Genomic DNA, 6,132 nt, shown 5'->3' with positions numbered 1-6,132 from the left:
CTAACTATGTATTGAACAGATAAATTACATCGTTACAAATTACTTCAACTTTTTCCAGCTTGTTTTTTTTTTGTAAATTGTTGTAACATTATTGAAATATTGTTTGATTTTTGTTAATCAATATTGGATGTTTAGAGACTATCAACATCAGTTAAGTTGAATACTTCAGTGATTATTTACGATGATAATTCTTTTGAAATGAATATTGAGTTTTTAATATCAACAAAGTTTTTATTCACAATTTTATTCAGAACACAGTTTCAAGACTTATATTAATAAAATACCTATATGTCGTTACACTCAAACTTGAGTTTTAAATCTTCATTGTATTTTTTCGTTACAAATATTTCGTAAATTTTGCATTTTTAAATACAGGGTATTCGAAAAGTCACTGTGCACTTATTTATTTATTAACATATAAAACTGCACCGTGACTTTCTGAACACCATGTATATGTTTAATTTAAGCAAATGTATGTATCATGCATTAAAATGGAACAAATATAGATATAAAATATATGTTTAACAGCAAATATCTTACATACATTAAATTCAATAATCTATAATATATCTTTGCATCATTTAAAATGTAAGTCTTGATATATTTGTGTAGATACAAGGCGCTATCATTGGGGCATCCATCTTTGAAATGGTTATGGGGCTTACAGGTGTAAAGGAATTATACTTCAGTGTTTGAAACCTTTAGTGATAGTCCCTACCATATCGTTGGTAGGACTTTCTCTCTTCAAAGAAGCAACTTTTACAGCTAGTAAAAACTGGGGAATAGCAATTATGTAATTCTTGTTTTATAATAAACTTATTAATGGTGTTTTGTTATTATTATAGACAAACTTGTTATACTCAAGTGAAGCTTTTATGTGTAAAATATTGATTATTTTATGGCTTTGTATGAATATCGCGCAAAGTTACACGAAAGCTATTTGCGCTAGCCATCGCTAATTTAGCAGTTTAAGATTAGATAAAAGGCAGATAGCCATTACAACCCACCGCAAACACTTTGGCTACTCTTTTATTAAAGAATACTTGGATTGACCGTCACATTATAACGTCTTCACGGCTGAAAGAGCGAACATGTTTTATGCGACGGGGATTCGAACCTGTGACCCTCAGATTACGACCTGGCCCTGTTGGGCTTATATTTTATGGTATCGCACTGATAAGTGAAAGGCCCGGTATGGCATAGGCGAAACCTTAGCGCCATCTGAAAGAAAAGGAGAATTGTTTGTTTCTAGTACAAAGCTACACAGTTGACTATTGAAAGTATCTTGTCCAACCTGCAAGTATATGAAATATACTTTATTATTATTATTATTCTACTTTCTCCGTCAAACACACAAATCACTGTGAAGGTTACCTGCAACATAAACAACCCAATTTATCTCTAACTTATCAAAACTTTAATAATAAATCGTTGTAAACTCCTAAACAACCTTCGTTATAGCCTTGCTTTTCCATTTATCACAACTATATTTTCCTTTGTAAACATTCAATCAGACTAACCGTTTTCATCATAATGACTTTCAAAACGAAAACTTTATTTAGATCCAAATCAAATTAAGGTAAAACTATTCTATAATAATGGCAACAGCATTATTTCGTAATAATGTATCGTATATATCAATCTTATAATTTATTATTTTTTACATTTAGTAAATAATCGTCGCATTTTCAATCAGATTTTGAAAACAATATTTAGAGGAAACGTTTTCTCTTTGATCTTTTAAAAAGTGAATGAATGTAAATTGTGAGGAAAACCGAAGTTTGTAACATAATACATTATACCATACTCAAGAAGCTTGACATGGCCTGGGGTTGATGCGTTTAAAATTGCATGTTGTCGGTTCCAATCCCTTTACTTAACATTTTCGTTATTTAAAATGAAAAAAAAAGACATAAAATTATTGCCTAAGAATTAACTAGAAAACTTGACATTTTTCCCTGCAAACCAACATGTGTACATTCTTGGCAAATACACTGGTGAAGGAACACAGGGAGACATGATTACTGCTCAAGATATAGATAATGTAAGGGTAGCCCTTCACATAACACTGTAAAAAGGTTAACTTTGAGAACATTAACAGCTAAGATCAAACTGATATTAATTACTATTGTTAAATATTCATATAAACTCTGTTGCACTAAATAGCTCTTCCAGTTTTGCATTCAGTGTTTTAACAACCTACTATTGAAGTATTTGTATCTTGTTGTTGTTTGTTTCTCAGAACAGTTTTACTTCTTGTGCTCTTCTCCCAGTACCTCAAAAACTTTAATATATAATATATATATATAATACGAGATATAACAAAATGGAAACCAGAAGGAACGTATTACAAAATAAATACCACAAAGGCAAGATCACACATGTTTATATTTTATGTATGAAATAAATATTACAGCATTATTTCATTATAAGTAACTTTGTTGTTTTGTTATGTGTCACGTATTTATACTATTATAACTGTATTTTTTAAATAGCTTTTACTAATTAACTATAGAGTGAACATTCAATAAGTATTATTCCTGCGCTTTTGTCTAAACCAATTTCTAATCACAAATAATTCACTGCTAATATAAATTGCTGAAACATTTGTAATAAAAGTTAAATATTTATGTAAAAACGGCTAATATGGATGGAAAAAAATCTATTCGACTTTCTTCGGTCATAGTTAGGTTCACAAAGAAAGAAAGAGGTAACTGACCAATAGCTGACCACAAGTTTGAAGGGATTCTGGGGCGTGCTCAAATTTTTGATTATATTTATTAATATAGGTATAAAGGTGTTCATTTGCATTGGTTTATTTTGGGCTAGAGTTGTTGTATAAGAAAGGCTTCTTTAATTTTGCGTTTGTTCATGTTTGTTTCTTTATTTAGTATTTGGATAAACGTTACCTATTTTGTTTTCAACATATTCAATAAGCATTATTCCTGTGCTTGTATGTAAACCAATTTCCTCTCACAAAGACTTCACTGCTAAAATAAACTGCTGAAACATTTTTAATAAAGGACAAATATATATATATATAGGGTTAGAAAAACCATTTGAATATTGAATAACAAATATTCCAAGCCTACTTTCAGATATTACTTATCATAGTTACCGCAACGTACCAACTGCTGCAGGTGCCCTAGGACCAACCAACTCAGCCAGAACTGACCTTCGTGTTCAGACGATATACTCTTGTCCATGGTTTAGGTTTTCTTATCCAGTAAAGTAGTTATACAAATGTTGATTAAAATTTAGATTTTTTATTTACGTAATTAGTGAGATCAAATTATCTTTTGATCAGTTCTGTCTATGTAGAAACTTGTTATTACTTCAATTGTTGTGAAACTAATTTGATTGTGAAGTTCACTGAACAATATAAAATCATTAAGATCACACATTATCTTGAAATAAAAAATATACTAATTGAAAGTTATAATCTGAAAGTTTGATGTTTTATTGTACATGTGTTTTGTTAAAGCAGTCGATATGTATGTTAAGAATGTTACGTTTGAAGTAAAGGTAGACCATTTACATCTTCATTTTAGTCTTTCAGGACAGTGGGGTTTACCAACAGTCAGTATCGGTGCTGTTTTCGGAATGCTTGCTGGAATACTAGCATCGGTATTGGAATCAGTAGGAGATTACTACGCATGCGCACAACTAGCCTCCGCACCTCCTCTTCCACCTAGCGCCATAAACCGTGGAATATTTGCAGAAGGAATTTGCTGTATCGTTTCTGGAATTTGGGGATCTGAATGTGGAATGACTTCTTACAGTCAAAATATTGCAGCAATCAAAAGAATAAAAGTATACCCATGTGCTGCCCTTCAAATACAGACTAGAGCACTTGTATTCAATTTTGAATATTATTGTTAACTGCTTGGATTTATTGTGTTATTATACATGTGTAAGTATATCATAACTGCTGATATTTCAAAAACTTAACTTATGTAAATATAGTAACCGCTGATATTTCAGAAACATAAAACTCACTTCACTTTTTCTTTTCCTCAATTTTTCACACCAACAGGTAGCTAATCAACGAGTCATTCAGTATGGTGCTGTTACCATGTTGATTTTTGCAGTTCTGGGGGAAGTTTGAAGCCTTTATAAACACTATTCCGGGGCCCATTGTTGGAGGAATCACATGTGTTATGTTTGCAATGGTTACAGAAGCTGGATTGTCCAATGTCAATTTATCGACCTTCACTCATCGAGAAATATTTTTAATGTTGAATTATCCTTATTTATGGGCATTACCATACCAAAGTGGTTCAAGGGACATCCAGGTGCTGTTGATATAGTTACGTACAGTTTTGAGTGTGCCTGGAGTTTGAAGAAGGAAATTTGTTGAAACTAATGAAACAATTTCTAAAACCATCATTAAGATAATACAGACAGTTCAATCAATGATCTACAATTTACAAAACATACAGAATACCAAATGTAGAAAAATATTTTTATTATTTCGTTTAGGTAATGACGTAGCAAACCAACTCATTACAGTTCTATTGAACAATAGTGTATTTGTTAGTGGACTCATTACCTTCGTGTTAGACAATTCCATACCAGCTAAGAGAACATTCCTTCAAAGGTTCGTGAATAAATCGATTACATTTCAATGTGATTTGTGACACTGTTAAAGTGTTACGTTAAGTGTTTTATTACTATTTGTTGCCATAAAATATTCAGTTAGTTTTATTTTCTTAGAATATGTAAAAAACAACAACAACTTTGTTTTGCATTACTTTCGAATACGAAAAAATCAACTTGCACCTGTAACATGACTGTTTTGATAACTCATCTACCTCTTTCCATTTTTCACTTTTACATTTGTTATTTAATAACATCAAACAAAGTCTGGTTGTGAAATGTTTATGAATCCTATTCTCTCTCGTTTCACAAAATGATCACTTTATGTCATGTGAAAGACAAACAGTCTTATCATTAAGTCTGATAGCTTATAGCGCTAAAAATCAAATTTCAATATCTAAAGTGGACACCGTTTAGATAGTTCGTTGTATGTCATCGTACTTAACAATAAACCAAATTTAAATTTAAAATAACCTCTTTCGTATAAGAAACTAACTGTCTGTCATTTCTCTGTCTTTTATGTATCATATCATTACAGCTGTAGAATCGAGGAAAGTTTGTTTCGTTTGTTTTTGGATGTCAATCGAGAAGTATCAAACATTTTTATTCAAAGCTGAGCATTAAAGAAGCATCAGGAAAAAAAACAACTGTATAAGAAAATGGAAAGTTCTATTCACAATATTTTTATGGTTCTGAGAGGGATGTAATATCTACAGGCAACGCATGGAAAAATATGTGAAAATATTGGAACATTTTAACTATAAATGTAATATTAGATATAAATGAATAAAAACTTTTCATTTTGATAAACGGAAATAATAATACATTTAAATTACTTTCAAAACTAAAAATATATAATAAGAATGTATGAATTTCAGGGACAGACGAAGAAAGAGGACTTATGAAATGAAGAATGCAAGTCCTTGAACATAATGGATCTAAAGGTGACGAGTTGACATTGTCGTCATCTTCAATCCATGACCTTCCGTTCGGCATGAACCTAATTAAAGGATATAAAATTTTCAAGTACATTCCTATCAGTCCAACATTCGATCAGAATATTTTTTTTCGTAAAGTGAAACCATTTAAAAGATTTAAATCTCAAAAGAAAAATAATCATAAAATTGACTCTGTAATGTAACAATACAGTCGTCTTTTGTTTAGTTACATCAATTAACATGTAAGTTAGTACAAATGTATAATCGGTTTGATATAATGAGGCGTGGTACGGTCGTTCTTGTTTCACTACTGAGTATATTAAAGATTAGAATTATCAAGTATTTTACCTAACGACTGATTTAATAGCATTTAATAATCTCTGAACATCAATTATCTAAGTTTCTTATTTATAGGTAGAACTACGAATTAAAACACTAGTAAATGATGACACTCCTATCCCTGACATTAATATCATGCTGTTAGTGTATCATTTCTATCACAGCAATTATTATTATCTACTTTATATATATATAACATTATATTTTATGCTGAATACTTAATGACAAATGAGCAAGTGGAAAATAAACGCTTGTG

General features: G+C 30.5%; 1 pseudogene; it reads left to right on the top strand.

Moving 5' to 3' along the window:
• The first annotated feature begins 3,492 nt into the window (after positions 1–3,492).
• LOC143247933 (solute carrier family 23 member 1 pseudogene) lies at positions 3,493–4,310 on the top strand (annotated as a pseudogene).
• Positions 4,311–6,132: the final 1,822 nt, after the last annotated feature.

Source organism: Tachypleus tridentatus, chromosome 3, assembly GCF_004210375.1.
Source record: "Tachypleus tridentatus isolate NWPU-2018 chromosome 3, ASM421037v1, whole genome shotgun sequence".
In the NCBI taxonomy this organism is placed as follows: Eukaryota; Metazoa; Arthropoda; class Merostomata; order Xiphosura; family Limulidae; genus Tachypleus; species Tachypleus tridentatus.
Note: the sequence above shows the minus strand (reverse complement) of the source record. Positions and strands in the feature narration are given on the sequence as shown.